At 44.7% G+C, this 21,115-nt stretch overlaps 1 long non-coding RNA gene across 2 annotated transcripts in view; it reads right to left on the bottom strand.

Moving 5' to 3' along the window:
- The window catches only part of LOC135976596 (uncharacterized), a 43,425-nt gene extending 23,432 nt beyond the window's left edge, over positions 1 to 19,993 (bottom strand). The window contains exon 1 of one of the 2 annotated variants that reach the window (XR_010593861.1): positions 19,823 to 19,993. This is a non-coding gene — a long non-coding RNA (uncharacterized LOC135976596). The remainder of the gene's footprint in view (positions 1 to 19,822) is intronic. The other variant, XR_010593860.1, reaches the window with a different exon arrangement.
- Positions 19,994 to 21,115: the final 1,122 nt, after the last annotated feature.

Raw genomic sequence — 21,115 nt, 5'->3', positions numbered from 1 at the left:
GCACAAGTACTTATGCAACAAAAACCCCAAACAGAAAGCTGAAGAGACATTGCTGCTTTGGAGATATTGTGGCCCAGTCCTGCAAGGTGCCAGGTCTTATGTACAAAAGACCTCTCCTCCCACAAACCTTGATGGGAGTTAAGCACACCCAGCACCTTGCAGGATTGGAGCCCATCCTCCTGCAAGGAAGGAAAAGGGGAGTCTGTTCTGGGTTGCCCCCTCCCGATTGTTGAGCCACTCTGATGTGAATTTATGTGTGTAATCATCTGTGTTGTAATTGGCAGCCTGGCATATGAGTCACTAACCAAATTAACTGAAGTTTCCTTCAGGGAAAAATGTAATCAGTTACTACACTCAGATACATTGTGGCAAATTAACTCTTACCATTTTGGGGGGATGGCAAGGTAATGGGTTGAGTATTTCCTTCTCAGAGAAACAAATGGTAATTGGGGTTGGGGACGGAAGAGCAACCGTCTCTCTTCATTTGCAGATGGCCATCTTGCTAACAGAACCCTTGAAAGGAGCATTTGCACTTAGCCCAAGCATTTGAAAGTCATAATGACCTTGCCTGAAAAATCATGACATTTTTAAAGATTATAAAATATGGATCCTTTTTATTTGCATCTGGGATTTAAGCATTCAGGGTTCCCACTTTCAAGTTTATGTTTGGAGGCTAGAAACTTTCCTTTTAAAAATGAAAGCTGAAATTCTCACAAAAAAATCCCATGACTCTAGGAGCTGAGGCTACAAATATTGTAGGGCTTGGCAACACTAGCCTTTTAATTGCAACCCTGCATTTTTTCCCTCCTCTCCTAGCTTAGGTGTAGGGGGCCCAATTCAGTCCTCCTCTTCAACAGGAGAGGAAAGAGGGTTCAGTGGTTTGGATGCTAACTGGAGACTTGGGGCTGGTCCACACTAACCCCCCAGTTCGAACTAAGATATGCAACTTCAGCTACGTGAATAACGTAGCTGAAGTCGAAGTACCTTAGTTCGAACTACAAGGTACTTACTGCAGGTCCACACGTGGCAGGCAGGCTCCCCCGTCGACACTGCGTACTCCTCTCGCGGAGCAGGAGTACCAGCGTCGACGGCGAGCACTTCCGGGATCGATTTATCGCATCTAGACAAGACGCGATAAATTGATCCCAGAAGCTCGATTGCTTACCGCCAAACCTGGAGGTAAGTATAGACATACCCTTGGATTCAAGTCTCTACCACAGACTCTGTGTGATCTTGGATAAGTCACAATCTTTCTGTGCCTTAGTTTTCCATCTGTAACATGGGGGTTATAGCATGGCCTTGCCTCACAAGGGATAGGGTTGTGAGGATAAATTGCTCAGATACTACAGTGAGGACCCAGAGGAGTATCTTAGATAGGCAGATAGTATGTGAAGAGCACAGACGATAGTCATAGGAGTCTAACATCCCAAAAGGATCAGTAGTCAGGATGGGTGGAAGGAATCCATCCTCCTATAATAAGCTAGTAAGGCCCATGCAGCATTTAAGTTCTCAGAGCCCGTAGGCGTGGTGTTGCCCTTTACATAGGAGTGAATTGCAGCCACTCAACTGATAGCTCCCCATCTTCAGGGGGAGCTTGTCCCTGGCTCCAGATATCAGTATTAAGTACCAACAGTGCGCTTGCTGCTGTTCAACACACAGAGGAAGATGTGCAGGGCCTGCTTGGAGGAAGTTACTCTAATGGACAAAATATAGAATGGACACGGAAGCACTTGTTGAGCAGAGAAAAGAAACTGCAGAACTCATGGCCCATTCCTGCACCCACTAAAGTCCATCAGCTGGCACCTTGAAACTTAAAGGTATGTGTTAGGACAGCCTTTTATTTTAACCTTCAAAGTCCTTCCAAAAAGGACTCTAAAAAACCTTTTTTCCCCTTGATGTTCCCTAAGTAAATATCATACAAACTGCTTTAGCACCCTTCTGGTATTGATTATTTTTATGGTTCTTTGACTTTTAACTATGTTAATATTTCTTTTTCTTTTAAAAGCTAGATCCATCTATTGCCCTGATTGGAAGAATGCAAAATTCAATTTCTCACAGAGCATCTAAAACTAATTCAGGCAGAAAGGGGGTGGGGGGGGAGAGAAGAGATTTAGAACCTGACTGCAAGGTTTAGACTGGAGTCATTTGTCATTTTACTTCATGGAGCCGAGCAATGAAGGTTTTATAGTGTGAGGCTTTGGAGTGATAGAGCCGAGTGTGATTTCATACTGCTGTGTCAGGACTTCCTTTCCCAGGCCTTCATAAACTTCTCATGTGAATTCACTTCTGCTCAAGTCAGTGCAGGAGGGAGTTGGTGGGACACAATCCTGTTTCCCTTCACGTTTAGGGTGGGATGCACTCCTGTGCAGAAGACCAGTGCAAGGGCTATGCACCACCAAAGTCCCGTTAGCAGGTTTAACTGTATACAAACATGCATCTAAGAAGCGGATACAACATCACTGTTGTCTAAATCAGTTTTACAGCAAAGTAACTGAAATGTTAATGTCAGACGATAGAGGTGGAAACATTTTGAGAGCTCAGGACTAAACTAATCGCTGGATGTCATGTCAGTGAAGTAACAACAGGAATGAATTCCCGTGTGACACATGATGGGCTGTCCCTTTGAGGGAGTTGGGTGTAGCCTCTGCTAAAGTTGGTAGAAATTTCCCAAAGGAATGTTTTGTTTTGCTTTTGGTTGGAAGATAGCTTTGATTTCTACAAAACATTCTGCTGGAACATGTTGATTTTGACAAAATTTTGTTGCAAAACAAAACAAAAAAAAACACACACACTTAGAAAAAACCCAGTGTTTGACCTTACTGGAATGGAACATTGTGATTTTTCGTTGTTTGTTTTGAAATTTGCTAGGCTATATTAATGTAGAATATTAAACAAAGTCAGCCTCAGAAGAAATGCTTCAATTGCCCCCCCAATTTGTGTTTTCAGTTATTTTGTGGGAAATTAAGAAAAATGATTCCAGTTCAGAATGAAAACAAATGTTCAAATCTCAGCATTTCCCCAGGGATGGAAATTTGTTTTTTCTACCTGCTTTAGTCCCTACCTGATACTAACCAGCTGCTTCCAGCTTCTGCGCTAAAAGGCCAACAAACAGCTCAGTTAGTGGGGTGAGCTGCAGGTAGTAGGGAGGCGGCTGGTCGAAGAAAAGACCTCAAAGGAGGCTTGTGACAGCAGCTCCGTGGAAGACCTGGCTGGGATATCTGCTATGCAGGTAGCAGCAGAAGCCCTTGCAGGCAGAGAGGCCTTGGAAGGGGTTAGGGGGCAGGAGCGGATTTAGTTGATGTCGAACTGTGTTTGAACAATAAATGCATCCCTGGGAAAAGGGAAGGAAATACTGATATTGGCTGAAGCTTTGTTAGTGCACCTGGCTTTTTAAAATGTATTTTTTGGCCCACTTTTATCCTTAAACATAGGCCATTAGCTGCCTGATTAGTAAAAAATACATAAAGTGGTGGTGTTATTGCCTACGTCTTAGACTTTCTTGTGATGTTTCACACCATATTCTTTATGAAAATATGGTTCTGATATGAAGGACGCAACTGATATACTTTATGCAAGATGGGTCTTGTAAGATATCGTTGGAAAGGTTATAATTTACGGAATGCGATTATCCAATGTGTATGCCTGTATCATTTCTGTATCTGAAGTTAGGGATATTGACTATGTATCTGTATTTCAACTATGCTACTTTGGGTGACACCCACTGCTAACACTTCAGGTACAACAATGGAAAAGCCAGACAGGGCGAATGGCCCATCAGCGAGGACAATGAACTGTGAAAAGGCTTGGCCTTCCTGCAGACTGCTCCATACTGCCACTGACTCATGGACGCTGTGATACTACAGACTCAGGTGGTCTTGTCACCTGATACTAAGGGCTTGTCTACCATAGCACTTTACAGCACTGCAACTTTCTCGCTCGGGGTGTGGAAAAGCTCCCCCCATAGCTCTGCAAGTTTCAGCGCTGCAATGTGCCAGTATAGACAGTGCACCAGCACTGGGAGTCACACTCCCAGTGCTGGTAGCTACGCCCCTCATGGAGGTGGGTGTTTTAGAGCGCAGGGAGAGGTCTCTCTGCTGCGACTACACAAGCCAGGTTAAAGAGCTGCCACGGCATCACTTTAACATTGCCAGTGGAGACGTGCCCTAAACGTTACCTTGGACTCAGGTGAAAGTAAGCCAGTACGGTCCAGTACAGTATACCGGCAAGAGCCAGTACACCGTGCCGGACTGCACCGGCTTCCGCGGTGGGGATTTAAAGGGTTCTGGGCTCCCTGCCGCAGGGAGCCCAGAGCCCTTTAAATCCTGCCCGCAGCTCTGGTAGCCGGGCTGGGGCCGGGATTTAAAGGGCTCGGAGCTCTGCGGTGGCCAGAGCCCCGGGCCCTTTAATTTGCCCCTGAGCCCCAGGAGCTCCCAGCCACCTCTGCAGCTGGGAGCCCCGGGTTGATTTAAAGGCCCTGGGGCTCCCAGCCACAGCCGGTGCCCCAGGGCCTCTAAATCTTGAGAGGCCCCGCCCCTTCTGGCAGAGGCCCCGCCTCTTCCAGCTGAAGACCCGCCTCCCCTCAGGACTCTGGCAATACCCATAAGTCCTGTAAGTTACTTTCACCCCTGCTTGGACTTCTTGTAACTTTCCACTGGAAGGGAACTAGGGAAGGGCGGTCACGTTCGGGAAACAAAGGATTCCCACCGTATGTAAATCCTATTTAAGGGTGGGGAGGAAGGCAAACAGGACTCCTCCACTCCATGGCCTGTCTGCACAAGACGACAGACCGCTAAAGCCACCTGCAGGGAAGACAAGGGGGGAGTCCAGACTGAGACAGGGGTCCATTCTGAAAGGGAATATAACTGGAAATCTGAACCACAGAATATTTGCAACCTGCCTAAAATAACATTTAGGGTGAGAATTTATAGTTTTTAACCTGTTTAAGTATATTGAGCTTAGCTTGCATATTTTGCTTTATTTGGACAGTAATCTGCTTTGTTGTCTCTCTCATAGCTGCTTAAAATTCATCTTTTTTAGTAAATTTATTTCTTGTTTAGAATATCCAGTTTATGCAATTTCTAACCGGGAGTTGTGCATATCTCCCTCCATATTGATGGAGGGGGCGAATTTCATAAAACCTTTGGGTTTGTGCCCCTTAAAGGGAGTGGGCACCAGAGTGTTGGGGCGAGCCCCTAAGGCTGAATCTTTCCAGAGCGGATCTGTCTCTGTGCAGCTGGGTGTCCCTGCCTGTGTGCTTGACTGGAAGAGGCTTGGGAGCCTAGCCCAGCAAGGCCAGGTAAAGGGGACCTAGGCTGGCAGAATAGGCTGACTCAGTGGCACCCCAGTACATCAGGTGACACCCCAAAAGGCCCAAACCCATCACACTCCTATCTCTCTCCCAGGAAGCCCTTCCTACCTCCCTACTATCCAACTGTGGTAATGAGTTAGCAAAACACACTTAGTTGCCATAGTGTGGCTATACCTACAGTGACATAGCTATGCTACCATAAGGTATGTCAGCATAACCCATAGAGTAGATGCAGCTGATGCAAGGGTTCCCGCCCCCCGAGGACCACTACCTCTGCGAACAACGGTAACTTTGTCAAAGAAAGCATTTGTCTGTCGACATAGCTGGGTCTACACTGGGGGTTAGGTTGGCACACCTGTATTGGTAAGGCATGACTACTGTATCTATGTCGACCTAATTTATGTCTAGACCAAGCCTTAGTCCTTTCCCAGCAGCACTGCTCCATGCTGATAGCGTGGAGTGTTTTGGGCAAAGAATGCCAGCTTGTCACCACCCCAGAGGCTGAAATAGGTTTGTTTGGACAATTCTGAATAACAAAAACCATAAGTCAGTTTGTGGATCATTCCTGACTAGAACAGGCCAGGATGGTTTTGTGGTTGATGCCCTAGGCTGGGACTTGAGAGATCTGGTCAACTCCTAGCTCTGCAAGAGGCTCCCTTCAAGACACATGGAACCCAATTCTCTATTGCCCTTCACCATATGTAGTTATTTACTGCTGTGTAAAATGCTACCGTTCTGCACAGCCATAAATGACCATATAATGTGCAGGGCAATGGAAAAGTCCAGCCTGTAATCTCCCTGTGCCTCAGTTTCCCATGTGTGAAATGGGGGTAATGATGCTGTACTTTCACCTTTGTTTGGTCATCTCTTTGGAGTTGTAGCACTGATGTAGGGACTGTCTCTCACTAGATGCACATACAGGCCAAGCACCAGGGATACCTGGTGAGATTCTGTACCTATTGGTAAAGCCACTGGAATTTTGTATTCCATCTTTGCAGTTCACCTGTAGGTGTAGATCTTATTGTATTTCTGTTTAATTATGGAAGTCTTGGAAATAGCCAGTGTCTTGTGTTTACTTGCTGGGCAGGCTGTGAATCAGTACATCCTCCAAGCATTCAGTGCTTCTTCAATTTAAGTTATGGTTCTGTATAAATAATATATGCGGCTAGTCAATGCTTGGGAAACTACATTCTTTTTCCTTCTGAAATATTTATGGAGTTGACTGCCTACTTATTACCCCGTCAATTTCAAGACCAGGACTATAGGAGTTAAGGCAGTGTTGCCTTCAAAACATTGGCTAGAGGTTTGGAGGTGCAGACTTGTTCTCTCAGATTCAGGAAAGCTGCCATTTTATCCATTGATTTTTCAAGGTTTTTAAAATGGATTTTGTGCTGTTGAAAGATGTTGTATAGACTGGTAGGAGACTGAAATCCTGTTTAGTTGCACAGTACTGGTACAGCATAGGCAGCCGCTTTAGGGCAGGTTTGTTCTACATTTGACCTAACCAAATGAACTATCTCCAGGATGGAGTAGGGAGGAGAAAGTTATTCTACATGGCCTATTCAGTCGTGGTCCTTTCTGCTGAGCCGGCTAATGAGAATAAGAAACTATATGTAGCAAGTAATTTATTCAATACATTTACCTTTTATTTGGGATTTTCACCAAAGTTATCAGAATGTTTTCTTTAAGCATATTTTAGCTTATGAGTTGCTGTGGCTATTCATTCATGGTGAAATTAGTCCCAATGTAGAAGACCAACACCAGGCATATACACCACTTAAATTGAAGTGGGATTTAAGATACACAGGCCTTGTGCTCTATACCTGGTCAAATTTCACTCTCAGGATTTGCTGTTTGGGGTGCATGATTGGTCACGTTTGTCCTATTGCATTGTTCTGCTCCCTGATTGGATTACAGAAACCTTCATAAAAGGAAGGGATTCCAGAACTGCGGACAGATTTTCACATGTTGGGAGCTGAGCTTTTTTGAAAACCTACCTATAAGTGTTGCAATGGGGCCTGATGGGTACTGAACACTTTGGAGAATCTGGCCCTTATTTAGGTGCCAAAGAGCTGAAACATTTTGAAAATCTGGCCTCAGTTGGGTTCTGAGCACTTTAATTCTGGCCCTAAGTCTTTTGAAAAATGGTCCAATCTGCCCTTTTAAAATTAATTTTAAACATTAGCAAATAGTAATGGACAGTTTGCTTTTGCCCAGCTCTGTCCTCTATAAACTGGACTGACACCCCGAACTCATTTTGCACAAGCCAATGAACAGCCATCACTGTCACTATCTAGCCAGGTGACCTATGACTAGATGACCCAGAAGTGAAAGATGTCAGTCCTTTGAATCATCAGTCTAAATGGGATACGGTCATGTCAAGATAGCCATTAACCATCACAACAGAAGCTTTCATTGTCCATACCAAAAACTTAAGTAAAATAAAAGAAGTCTTGTCAGTTCTGAACATTATGTTCCATTTGGTTTTAAATAAGAACAGACTGGCCATACTGGGTCAGACCAAAGGTCCATCCAGCCCAGTATCCTGTCTGCCAACAGTGGCCAATGCCAGGTGCCCCAGAGGGAGTGAACCTAACAGGTAATGATCAAGTGATCTCTCTCCTGCCATCCATCTCCACCCTCTGACAAACAGAGTCTAGGAACACCATTCCTTACCCATCCTGGCTAATAGCCATTAATGGACTTAACCTCCATGAATTTATCTAGTTCTCTTTTAAACCCTGTTATAGTCCTAGCCTTCACAACCGCCTCAGGCAAGGAGTTCCACAGGTTGACTGTGCGCTGTGTGAAGAACTTCCTTTTATTTGTTTTAAACCTGCTGCCCATTAATTTCATTTGGTGGCCCCTAGTTCTTATATTATGGGAACAAGTAAATAACTTTTCCTTATTCACTTTCTCCACACCACTCATGATTTTATATACCTCTATCATATCCCCCCTTAGTCTCCTCTTTTCCAAGCTGAAAAGTCCTAGCCTCTTTAATCTCTCCTCATATGGACCTATTCCAAACCCCTTCTTTGAACCTTCTCTGAAGGTTGCCCTTCTCTGAACCTTTTCTAATGCCAGCAGATCTTTTTTGAGATGAGACCACATCTGTAGGCAGTATTCAAGATGTGGGCATACCATGGATTTATATAAGGGCAATAAGATATTCTCCGTATTATTCACTATCCCCTTTTTAATGATTCCTAACATCCTGTTTGCTTTTTGACTGCCACAGCACACTGCATTGATGTCTTCAGAGAACTATCCACGATGACTCCAAGACCTGTTTCCTGATTAATTGTAGCCAAATTAGCCCTCCATCGTATTGTATGTATAGTTGGGGTTATTTTTTCCAATGTGCATTATTTTACATTTATTCACATTAAATTTCATTTGCCATTTTGTTGCCCAATCACTTAGTTTTGTGAAAAGAAGAACAGGAGTACTTGTGGCACCTTAGAGACTAACAAATTTATTAGAGCATAAGCTTTTTATGAGATCTTTTTGAAGTTCTTCACAGTCTGCTTTGGTCTTAACTATCTTGAGCAGTTTAGTATCATCTGCAAACTTTGCCACCTCAATGTTTACCCCGTTCTCCAGATCATTTATGAATAAGTTGAATAGGATTGGTCCTAGGACTGACCCTTGGTAAGAGCCTTTGGTGCGGGACCTTGTCAAAGGCTTTCTGGAAATCTAAGTACACTATGTTTTTTGACCCCTTCAAAGAACTCTAATAGATTAGTAAGACATGATTTCCCTTTACAGAAACCATGTTGACTTTTGCCCAACAATTTATGTTGTTCTAGGTGTCTGACAATTTTATTCTTTACTATTGTTTCAACTAATTTGCCCAACTAATTTACGGACATTAGACTTACCGATCTGTAATTGCCGGGATTACCTCTAGAGACCCTTTTAAATATTGGCATTACATTAGCTATCTTCCAGTCATTGGGTACAGAAGCCGATTTAAGAGACAGGTTACAAACCATAGTTAATAGTTCCACAGTTTCACATTTGAGTTCTTTCAGAACTCTTGGGTGAATGCCATCTGGTCCCGGTGACTTGTTACTGTTAAGTTTATAAATTAATTCCAAAACCTCCTCTAATGACACTTCAATCTGTGACAATTCCTCAGATGTGTCACCTACAAAGGACTGCTCAGGTTTGGGAATCTACCTAACATCCTCAGCCATTAAGACTGAAGAAAAGAATTCATTTAGTTTCTCTGCAATGACTATCGTCTTTAAGTGCTCCTTTTGTATCTCGATTGTCCAGGGGCCCCACTGGTTGTTTAGCAGGCTTCCTGCTTCTGATGTACTTAAACATTTTATTACCTTTTGAGTTTTTGGCTAGCTGTTCTTCAAACTCCTCTTTGGCTTTTCTTATTACATTTTTACACTTAATTTGGCAGTGTTTATGCTCCTTTCTATTTACCTCACTAGGATTTGACTTCCACTTTTTAAAGATGCCTTTTTATCTCTCACTGCTTCTTTTACATGGTTGTTAAGTCACGGTGGCTCTTTAGTTCTTTTACTGTATTTTTTTAATTTGGGGTATACAGTTATGTTCTTATAGACTACTATTTTTTCTGACCCCCAAATCAAAACAACAAATTGTCCAAGTGCCCCAGCAGGACTGCCTCTCCCATGATGCACTGCAGTCTGAGTCACCATGAGTCTCCCATGATGCACTGTGGTGGTTCAGCCACACTGAGAAACTATGGGTTATGTAGTCTGGCAGGTGATGGGGGAGGCATAAGGGAGCCAGCACAACTCCAATGATGCACAATGTTGGCTCAGAGGGATGCCAAGATTAACGTTGGCCCAAAAGAAAATATTTTTAGGTTTTCCTGATGGAGAATTCCAAAGCCTTTTCCCACAAAATTTTTCTTTTTGATTAAACCCCATTTTCTGATGGTAAAAAAGTTTCATTCAAAAAATTTTTTTAACCAGCCCTAACATAGATAAACTCATGCCAGTAAAGCCTTTATACCACATCATCACGTATTCTCGGTCTACATGTACATTCACATAAATATTCAATAGTTACATGGATATTTATTTTTATATATGTATAATTTTATGCCATTATCTCACTTGTTTTTTCCACTGCTAATGGCTTCAGTACAAGACTCTTGGTACATGTTCAGCTAACAAATAGTGATAAATAAGATATGCTGATGTAGAGATTATTATACATAAATCATTGAAAAATGCTCTTTTTGGAGAAGGGAATCACAAAAGGAGTCATTGACCTGAATAAGAACCGCTCAGCTATTCTCCAGAGGATTGCCATTTCTGATACATGTTAGCACTCGCTAACAATTGTAATTTATTAATCTTGTTCCTTCTCTTTGTCTACTTTCATATTTATTCTTTATTGTAATTAAGAGTAGTATTGTCTTATAGGGGTGTAACCAGGAATCCTTTAGGAGTAATCTTATGAGCATTTATCACTAGTAAAAATTATTTTAAGGACAAAACAAAAAACCCCATAGGCCACCAACACAAAATAGATGGAGACAGCCTGTTACTTTGTGTTATTAAATTTTAATTATTTTAAAGGGAAGGGTAATGTTTGCATCCTTTGTGCTTATCTTAGGATAACTGGTGGTAATCTCAGACACATCAGCAATAGCACGCTCTTTAAAAACAATAGTATTGGGGGGGGGGGCAGATCTTCAGCTTGTGCAAACTGGCATAGCTCCATTGATGTAAATTAAATCTATGAAGTCAGTGGCACTGTGCGGATTGATACAAGCCAAGGATCTGGCCCAAAAACAGTAAGCTGTGCATGTGAACAGAATTGTATGGTATAGTTCTGCCATTCATATTAGGAAGTTCCTAATGTGCATGTAGGAGAATATGCCTTTGCAGATAAACAGACCTACCCTTCCTTCTAGAATAGACTGAGTCAACATTACATCCACATGTGATGTAGCATGGGGGACTGGTCATTCTGCCCATGATGTAAGGTTTCATTTTATTTTTCTTTATGAGTAATGGTAAAAGACCTTGTCCTTCTCTAGCACCTTTCAACTGGGAATCTCATAACAGTTTGCTAACATTAATGACTTATTATTCACATAGATATGTACACTGAGTCATACAATATCAGGGTTGAAAGGGACCTCAGGAGGTATCTAGTCCAACCCCCTGCTCAAAGCAGGAGCTATCGCCAGACAGATTTCTACCCCACTTCCCTAAATGGCCCCCTCAAGGATTGAACTCACAACCCTGGGTTTAGCAGGCTAATGCTCAAACCACTGAGCTATCCCTCTCCCCCGAAGGAGTTGAGGACCAGATTTTAAAAAAAGAACTCCACTCCCATTTAGACACCAAAGTAATCTGGCAGATTTTGAAAAGAACTCAGTTTTCTAATGGGGAGTGTTGGTTGCTGAACACTTTAAAAAAAAAAAAAAAAAAAAAAAAAAACACACCGTCACCTAGGTGTCTAAGTGGGAGCTGAGCTCTTCAGCAAATCTGGCCCAGTTGGGTGTACTGAGCACTTGCAAGTCTGGCCCTAAGTGACTTGCTCAAAGTCAAGAGCCCTGACTCCCAATCTGTTCTAAACATCACAGGTGAAATCCTAGCCCCATTGAAGTCTACAGCAAAACTCACTGATTTCAATATTTCTGGGATTTCACCTCACATTCCACAACATTTTCTCGTTGTGATGGCAAAACTTTCAGCCTCATCTTCCAGAACTGATAGCTTTGTGGAAAGCGTAGAAAATTAAGGGATGACTCATCCCCAAACCTTCCCCCGCCTTCTCTTTCTCCTTCCTTTTAGTATTCTGTGTTAGTATTTATTCTATGCTGTATATAGTGTGAAGGACTGACTTTATACCCTGTTTGCTTTAGGCCATACCATCTTCACTTGCATGCACTCAGCACATTACTTTCAATAATTAAAAATAGAAAGAACCCATCATTTTTATATCAATAACTTTACAAAAGGGTTAGGCTGAATTGATGGATAAACCAGTTCTCCAGTAGGCAAGTTAGTTACCATAGCAAAGAGACCACCTGATTCTAGTTGTATGAAGGCATCTGTCTTGTTCTAGCCCCATCAGATTATCTCAGAGGGTAGGAATGTAAAGATATGAAATTATGAGCTAAGTGACAACAGCACATAGAAGCTAAAGTGGCAGATGACCAATTTTTTGCAATGTGGCCTTGAGCCATATCTGTTAAAGAGCTGTTTTACAGCTAAAGGCGACTATTTTATTATTACTACTTTATTTAAACAGCCAGAGCCCTTAGTACACTAGTGGGGGCTATAGAAAGCCCTAAGTTAGATCGATATTGTACCTAGGATATCTGACCAACAGACTGAGGACCTGATCCTGCAAAAAGACTGAGCACCAAGTCAGTCAATGAGGTTACTCACATCCTTCCAATCCATAGGTCTTCTCATTTCAAGGAGGTTAAAGAGCTGCTGTTCTTGGCAGGGAATTGCAAAAAGCCCTTTCTTCATTTAAATAGTGCATTCAGCTGTAACTTGCACTGAGTGCAGTTCTGAAATCTTTATTTAGAAGACGTTTTCTTAACTACTTATTGAGCACTTTGAGCCTCCTATGTTCCTAATCCTTCTGCTTTGAACCAAACACAAAATTAATCTCTTAAATATGTGAGCCAATACCACAAGAAACAGGCCTGCAGGGAAAAAACCTATAGAATTATAATCCATAGATCCATTCCAAAGAGCCTTTAGCTATCAGTGGTGGGTCCTAAAGAATTCGGTCCTTATTGGACAGATAAAGGAACTGTGTAGAAGGCTTTATTACCATTATAAACTTCTAATAGCGGACAGCAATGTTGCATAGTACATACAGCACCTGACTAGGACTCAGGACATCTGAGTACTATTTCCACCTCTGCCGCTGGCCTGCTGGGTAGCCTTGGGCAAATTACTTCACTCTGTGCCTCAGTTTCCTGATCTGTAAAAAAAGTTCCCCATCTTTTGTATAGCTCTGAGATCTATGGATGAAATGCCCTAAGAGATAGCTGATGTTGTTACTATTATTAATAATAAGTAATAGGAAAAATCTTTTTAAAGTTGAAAGCAATTTCTGTCCTCCATGCCATTTACTTTCAGATGTTTTCTGGGGCTTCTCAGGGCTGGTCTGGACTGAAAAGTTAGGTTGAACTAGCTGTGTTGCTCAGGGGTGTGAAAAATCCACACCCCTGATCGTTGTAGTTAAACTCATCTAACTGCCAATGTAGACAGCATTAAGTCAGTGGAAGAATTCTTCCATCAGCCTAGCTACCACCACTCAGGGAGTGGAATTAACTACAGTGATGGGCGAACACCTCCTGGAGCTGTAGTGAGTGACTACACTGAAATGCGACAGTCGTCTGTGCCACTGTAGTGTTCTAAGTGTACACATAGCCTTAGAGTTTGAGCTAGAGGGAGGAGTCCTGCTTACGGCTTCTGAAAGTGGTGATAGTCTCTAACAATAGTGCAGCTCATCCCTCTGCTTCTATCTGGACTGGATATCATCAGGATATTTACCTAGAAGCCCCAACCCCCTTGTAAAAGGCACTATGGAAACACATCACAGCACAAGAGATAAATACCAGACTATTTAAAATCTAAGTTAGACAGGACAGACAAAGGGTGGGAAGGAAATGGAAACAGGGGAAGTGATATGCCCAAGGTCGCAGAGCAGATCACTGGCAGGCACCCTATGCGCTAAATGGACCTAATATTAAACAACTCCCCTCCCTCAAACATGCACAATTACCATCACCACTTGTCTCCAGATGACCTGCATTTAGACATTAATAATGGGAGGTTTTTGTTTGGTTGGTTTGTTCTTAGGCACGAATGATAACAGAACATCAGTTTTTACAGCCTATCCAGCAACCAATAAATCAGGAAAAACAGCAGCTGATTCAGAGACATTGTCCTGCTGTGACGAACTGGGACTGTTCTTGCTGGGGTGTGTGAATGCTGACAGGCGAGTGTGACTAGGATGGTCTGCATCGGAGGATGGGAGTCTGCCCGAGGGAACATACCTGAGCTTGTAACATGAGAACCCAGGAGGGGGTTGGAGGTCAGGTGACTCCGGGGCCCGGGAAACTGAACAAAGGCTGTGGGAGGGGTCGCTGAAGAGAGAGTGCTGGAAGCAGGCTGGAGAGATGGCTGGGAGGCAGAGATGGCTCTGACCCCCAAAGGGGGGTGGGCTGGGATGCCCGGGGACCCCAAGCTGGACCTAACTGAGGGGGGCCCTGTTGTCTGTGCCTGCAAGACCTGTCTTGGACTGTATTCCTGTCATCCAAATAAACCTTCTGCTTTACTGGCTGGCTGAGAGTCGCAGTGAATCTCAGGAAGAGGGGGGCAGGGCCCTGACTCCCCCACACTCCGCAACACCTGCCATTTGAGTTTCCTGAAATTGTCCACCTTGACCAAGATACAGGATGTGAGGATTAACTGTTAAAAAAACAAAATAAAAAACAAAACCCTTTGCAAATATAGTGGGTTACAACACTCCAGTTCCCCACCTCTACAATCCACAAGGAAACCTGCTTGAGAGATTCACTTTAGCAAAGTTACAAACTTTGACTGGGGAACTTAAATCAAGTTGGAAGGTCTAACCCAAATATTGCATGGTTATCACTGCCTTAAGCACAAACTGGCCACTCATTTTTGCTGCTGTATGGGTGGTCTCCAAAGCTATCCACAGCTCTTTCTGACTTTGTACAGAACAAAGAGGATAATACCCATGCCAGCTACACCAACTCATGGAGCGAACAGCTGAAGAGAGCATATGAAATTGCTATGATGAACAGCTACTACATGGAAAGCTTATTGCACGAAGAGCGCTCCAAGCAGTGTTTTGTGCCCAGGAAACAGTCGAGGTTAAAAAAACCCTATCCAGACATGGTCAGATGGAGAGCTTGTATCGTGTTAGAAGGGTACATTTTAGATTAGGGAAGAGGAAATGCTCTTGTATACACCGCTACCTCGATATAACACAATCCGATATAACACGAATTCGGATATAACGCGGTAAAGCAGTGCTCCGGGGGGGCGGGGCTGCACACTCCGGTGGATCAAAGCAAGTTCAATATAACACGGTTTCACCTATATTGCGGTAAGATTTTTTGGGTCCCGAAGACAGCGCTATATCGAGGTAGAGGTGTATATGAGGAAACCCAAAGAAAGAATTTGTTCAAATCAAGTATTTCACTGGAATCTTATCTAATTCCTGTGATTGCCTTCCAGCTCAGAGGTAAACTGGAATACCATCCCAAAGAGTTTACAGAGGCAGACAATAGTAGCCTGAGGAGTCAGAAGGAGATTGTAGCTGGACACCAGATACAGCAATTAGAAGAGTATCCTGAAAAAGACCAATTGTTGCCCCTAGAGATGACGGATATTTGTTTTAGGATAGCACTCAGAGGCCTCAACCAGTTTCTGTCCCATTGTGTGATGTGAGGCACAGACATAGTAAGGGATGATCCCTGCTCAAGGGAGCTTACAGTCTAAAAATACAAGACAGTGTGAGAAAGGAAGTATTGTTATCCCCATTTTACCGATGGGAAACTGAGGCACACAGCAATAACATGAGTTGCTGAAGGTCATATAGGTGGTCTGTGGCAGAGCCAGCTGGTGAACTTCATTTTCTGGGTCCTAGTGCAATTCCCTAGCCACAAAGCCATCCTTTCTCTTCAGAGCGATCAGAACTTCCTGCCATTGCTCCAGAGCAAACAGATAACAGTGCTAGAGAGATTGAAGTAGACTTATAAAAGACTGAACTAGCTATAAGTGACGTTAGAAACAATGGGCTACATAAAAATGGACATTTATGGGCAGACACCATTCCTTGTCTGGATTTAACACTCACAATCCACGAGGAGACCAAGAGAAGCCCTGATTTATGTCCATTTAAGACAGCCACACTATCGGCCTCAGTGATTCCAATGCCACAATGATGAGGGACCGCAACAGCTCTAAGAAGGACTCAACAGTGCAGGTAGAGAGCAGTACAGTAACATCAATCCCAGGTCTTCCGCACGAGGGAGTAGTCCTAAAGAAATTCTCCTGTGTGGTACGTTGTAGAGTAGACTGGTAAGATACATCTTCTTAAAGATCATAGTGGTAATGATTTTCCTCTCATTCCAGTGTAAAGCAAGAGTACGTCCACTATGGTCAACAGAGTCACACTGGTGTAAAACTGGTATAAATGAGAGGAGAATCAGCCCCCTATTTATAGATGATAGCAGATCCAAGCCTATTCAAAATTTGGCAGGACCCAGGCTCTGGAAGACATTGTCAGACTGTTTTGTCCCATCAGATGCTTCTTAATTAAAACCCACAACAGCTGCATTATATATACAATGTCTAGGCTCTTCACCACTTCCTAGAGGCAGGAAAAGTATCCGAGGAGCTAGAGAGAGAATATATATGAGTTGAGTGAATCTTTTGCTCCTGGCTTCTATGGAATACTGGCAAGATACTTTTGACCTGTAATCAGTGACACTGATCAGTCAACACTCTGAGAGCCTTATTGCCAAGACCTGGGGCTTGTTTGACTTTGACACCAAGAGGAATCCAAATGTTAAAGGTCAATGAATTAGATCAATATTAATTGAACTGCAGGCCAACAATTCGTCAGTAAAACACTGCCATGTGTTGAGATGTTTTTCCCATCCCGTAGTTGTCACTGTTGTGAATTTATCTTTCTGGACCCCTTATCCATTTTCCCTATGACAGCTGCAGCTCTCCTATATCTGCCAGCAGGCTTAGACTGACATGATTGTCTGGCTTTGTCCTCTCACTCACCACAAACCCACAACAGCACCTCTTCTTTGTTCTCAAAGCATTTTGGAAGGCCACATGCTGCATGGCAAGACTCTGGGTGCTGTGAGGCTATTGCTAGCTGAGTGATAAACAGATGTCCAGGAGAAAACTGAACCTTGGCCAAAAACCTCTAATAGGGGAAAAATCTAAAAAATGTTCCCATGTGATGGCCTCCAACTTCTGAACAGAAGCATTAGAAAAATGCAGGAGAGACTTTCCTCGGGGTGTTAAGTGGCTACAGAACTCAATGCTTCTGGTTAGTCTGTCCTTAGGCAACAGAATTTCTGTTGAAATATACATGGCGATTAACATGGCTTGAACTGCATACGGGCTGGTCTGAAGCCTACAGTGTTACGGATGTGATCACCCATGGGTGGGGGGAGGGGTGTGTTGGATAGAAATATTGAGTAAACTTTTAAAAAATACATTACCGATTTAGGAGCCTAAATCTCATTTGCAAAAGAGATTTAGAGGCTAAATCCCTTTGATTTTAGTGTGATTTAAACATATAGGAACCCAAGTCTCTTCTGAAAATAGATCCTAGGCTCCTAAATCACTCTGTGCTTCTGAAAATGTTACCCACAATTTATTTATTCTGGATTATGACCCTACTTAAGCACGTAAATACGTGATTTTTAAAGATGAGGCCTATCCACAGATTCCTTTGAAGTCACTGGGATCTGTGGGTGCTCAGCACCTCTGCAAAATCAGAACGTGTATTTAGATGCCTGACTTTAGATACCCGCATTTGAAAGTGTTACCCTTTGCTTTTATTAACTTTTGAGATTGGTGAAACTGATTAAACGAAATGAACGAGCATAAAGTAGTCGTCTGTGGCAGGGGATTAAAAAGCAGGGAGATGAAGAGAGATTGTGGCAAAGCGATAAAAAGGGCACCTTTTCTTTGGGGTGTTTCTCCCTGTGCCCCTTCTGCTTTATCATTGGCCTTTCTTCCTTTGAGGAATTGCACTGAGAAAACTGCATCGTGACTCTTCCACGTGCCTGTATTTTGTAATAGTGATGTATCCATTTGTAAAGAACAGGTTAAAGGTTTTTGTGGGCAATTGTCACCTGACTTCTGAAGTCACAGGGCTGGCATCTAGGGCCATTTTATGTAGAAATTACAGTGTGCTTACTTTCTCTGCCCTCTGCCTCCCCCCGGAACTGTTCTCATGCTAAATCTGGTGAGTTCCAAGTTTCGAGCGAAAACTCAAGAGACAGGACCAGGCAATTCCTCGGTATATGTTTATAGTGCAAATAGCATTTCTGTGTTGGAAATTAGGTCTCCTGGCTGCAGTTCCTTACCCTCAAACTTCTCTAGCGCTGCAGAATGCGCAGCATTTGACTTGGGAGGTTTGAATGGCCTACTGCTTGGATCCCAGAAGTTAAACAGGGTCAGCCCACACCTTCTAGGAAAACACAGATGCTAGCCTGGAGGAAGTAGTGTTGGTGATTCGGTAGGTGGCTCCCTTCCCTTAGAGTCAGGACTGAACCCACAGGCCCTTGTGTCCCAGAAAGTACGGTGCTATCTTTTAAAGGGTGGCACAAGAGGTAAAAGTAAAGTCTATTTTATTTATTTGTATTGATAAGGACAAGAAAAAAGTACCTGGCCCCAGGATTCAGGCACTTTTGACACAATATTAAAAATACATTTCAAAAAACTACCAGCTTCCTCAAAACCAGAAAACCACCAACTTAAGAGCTCAGTGAAAGGCTATCCTATCATGCTCACAACACCACCCCTTATCCCTCCCTAAAAGCCTGGGGGAAAAGATGGGTCTAGCAGAGTGCCCTGGAGGTGTAAAGATGGTGCTGGGGAATGAATTCCAATCGCCTTGTAGAGAATGCTCCCCTCTCATATACCCAGGCGGAACCAGCTTGACTGCCAGTGTATCAGTAAGGCAAAGGTGCAGAGACAGGCCCCAAGCCATTTTGGGCTTCGCAGGTATAGCCAATTCCTAGAACTCCACCTGGAGTTCTCTTACAGCAGTGGCATAAGATTAAAACATCTTTGATGCCATTGGTTAGATTCAGCCTGAGACTTCCACAGGCTTGTCCTTTCCTCCCCAGCACTGACTGGGTGGCTTTTTCCTTTGTTGCGATGCCATTGTTTGGCGCTGCCTTTGCTGTAGGCCCCTCTTCTGTGTATGAAAACCTCTCCTGAGCTGTGTGAAGTAGGGGGGGTTTCTAGGGAAAACATGCAGGATGTTGCCTGACTCCTTCTCCCGCATCCTGTCTAGCTGGTCTCACCCTGCGCCCACATGCCACTCTGGTCCTGAGGTGGTCTGTCTTCCTGGGAGGTGGCCCTCCAGTCAGGTGTCTTTTAATCCTACCCCTTCCAGGGAAAACCAAGTCCAACAGGCCAATGGTCTGGCAGCATCACACCAGAGCTTTGGTTTTGTAGGCTTACCAGCCTTTGGTCTGGGGTCTTCATACCTTCCTCTCCATGGGCCAATAGGAAAACTGAGGCCCACCCTCTATTTTAGGGTCCAGCTCAAGCACCCTGTACAAAGCAGATAAGGTCCATTTGGTCAGACTCTTTGCTGTATCCTTGGGCTGCTTCCTCCCATGGCCTGCTGCTAGGCCTTGCTCTCCCTCTTCCCCAGCTTACTCTTCTGCAGAGCCCAAAACCAAAGGGGAGCCAGACCAGTTATGAGGAACAAAAAAGAAACAAAAAGGTTCTGCACCAGGCCTACCTGCCCCAATGAGGTTCTGACGCTTTGAAGTTTCTGGGCTTTCCTTCCAGGCAGCTCACGGCAGTCTTTGGTTAGGCTCTGGCCCCAGCCAGACCTTCCTTCAGAGGGCTAGCTTAAGAAGCCTGCTCCCTCTTCTAGTCAGCCATTGCTGAGCTGGGCTTTTCCACTTTTATCTCCTCCCTCTAGACTTGACACCTCACACAAGTGCAACGGGGTGGGGCTAATTGGGCCCACAGCCTCTCATTAACCTTTCCTGGTCCCTGTGGGGTCTGTATAGCCCATCACAATTCCTTTCCTGCCTGTGCACACCACCATTCTGTTTTCCCTGACATTGCACCCTGCTGCTCACACAGGGGTGGGAAGCAGGAGGACGCTGGGTCTGGCTGTTCATCCCAGTTTGAATAATTTCACTCTGTGCATCTGTTCTGGAGTTTTTTACTGCCTCTCATCACCATAGTATCTGAGCGCCTTCCACGTGAAATCAGTAGCAAGGTCCCTTGTACACAGGCTCTGACTTTTGTTTTTTTCTGGTGGGTGCTCCACCTCCACTCCGACCCTTCCCCTCAGGCCCTGCCTTCACTCCGTCTCTTCACACCCTGCACCGTCCCCTCCCCCGAGGCCCCGCCCTCGTCCCTTCCCGCCTCCCGCTCTGTCCCCTCCCCCGAGGCCCTGTCCTTGCTCCGCCTCTTCACACCCCTGCTTCGTCCCCTCCCCCGAGGCTCTGCCCTCGTCCCTTCCCGCCTCCCGCTCAGTCCCCTCCCCCGAGGCCCTGTCCTTGCTCCGCCTCTTCACACCCCTGCTTCGTCCCCTCCCCCAAGGCCCTGCCCTCGTCCCTTCCCGCCTCCCGCTCAGTCCCCTCCCCCGAGGCCCTGTCCTTGCTCCGCCTCTTCACACCCCTGCTTCGTCCCCTCCCCCGAGGCCCCGCCCTCGTCCCTTCCCACCTCCTGCTCAGTCCCCTCCCCCGAGGCCCTGTCCTTGCTCCGCCTCTTCACACCCCTGCTTCGTCCCCTCCCCCGAGGCCTCCCCCTTGTCCCTTCCTGCCTCCCACTCCGCCCCCTACCCCCGAAGCCCTGCCTCTTCACACCCCTGCTTCATCCCCTCTCCGAGACCCCGCCCTCATCTCTTCCTGCCTCCCGTTCCTCCCCCCCCGAAGTCCTGCCCTCACTCCGCCTCTTCACACCCCTGCTCTGCTCCCTGCCCCAAAGCCCCCTGCCTGCCTGCTGCTCGCTGCTCTCGGTGGTGGTGGTTGGGGAAGGGGGCGGAGTGGGGGTGGGTGACTGGTGGGTGCTGAGC

This window comes from Chrysemys picta, chromosome 19 (genome assembly GCF_011386835.1).
Source record: "Chrysemys picta bellii isolate R12L10 chromosome 19, ASM1138683v2, whole genome shotgun sequence".
Classification (NCBI taxonomy): domain Eukaryota; kingdom Metazoa; phylum Chordata; order Testudines; family Emydidae; genus Chrysemys; species Chrysemys picta.
The sequence above is the reverse complement of the archived record's forward strand: the minus strand, read 5'-3'. Positions and strand labels throughout refer to the sequence as shown.